Source organism: Geospiza fortis, unplaced genomic scaffold (genome assembly GCF_000277835.1).
Source record: "Geospiza fortis unplaced genomic scaffold, GeoFor_1.0 scaffold23, whole genome shotgun sequence".
NCBI classification, from domain to species: domain Eukaryota; kingdom Metazoa; phylum Chordata; class Aves; order Passeriformes; family Thraupidae; genus Geospiza; species Geospiza fortis.
Window position 1 is genome coordinate 14,094,538 of NW_005054303.1, and position 966 is coordinate 14,095,503.

Sequence of the window (966 nt, forward strand, 5' to 3'; positions counted from 1 at the left end):
TCTCAGCGTCACACACAGTGTCACTCACCATGTCACATGCTATGTCACATGGTGTCACACTGTCTCTGTCACACTCATTGTTACATGCTATGTCACACTCTCAGTGTCACACACTGTGTCTGAGCGTGTCACAGTGTCACGCGCTGTCTCTGTCACACTCACTGTTTTACATGCTATCTCTCACACACTCAGTGTCACCTGCTGTCTGTGCCACACACTCTGTCACACTGTCTCTGTCACATACAGTGTCACATGCTGTGTCACACACTCTCAGTGTCACATGCTGTCTCTGTCACACACTCACAGTGTCACACTCCATGTCACACTCTCAGTGTCACACACTACACCCAATATTCTCAGTGTCACACACTGTGTCACACTCACAGTGTCACATGCTATGTCACACACTCACTGTTACACTCTGTGTCACATGCTCTCAGTGTGCCACACTCACTGTCACTCTCGGTGTCCCTGCCATGTGTCCATGTCACACACTCAGTGTCACACCGTGTCACACTCTATGTCCCACTCACATTGTCCCACACTATGTTCCACACTCTTCATGTCACCTAGTCTGTGTCACACACTCAGTGTCACACTCTCTCACTGTCCCACACACTGTCACCCGCTGTCCATGTCACACACTGTGTCACACACTCTCAGTGTCCCACACTATGTCACACCCACATTGTCCCACATTCTTTGTGCCACTCGCTGTCCATGTCCCACACTCAATGTCACATACTGTCCGTGTCACACGCTCTCAGTGTCACATGCTCTCAGTGTCACCCATTGTGCCCCACGCTCTGTGTCCCACACAGTGCCTCACGCTCTCAGTGTCACCCGCTGTCCGTGTCACTCTCAGTGTCCCACACCCCACCCCACGCTCTCAGTGTCCCGCACAGTGTCCCTACTCCCGCTGTCCCCGCGGTGTCCCCGTTCCGTTCCGTTCCGTGCCCGCCCCGC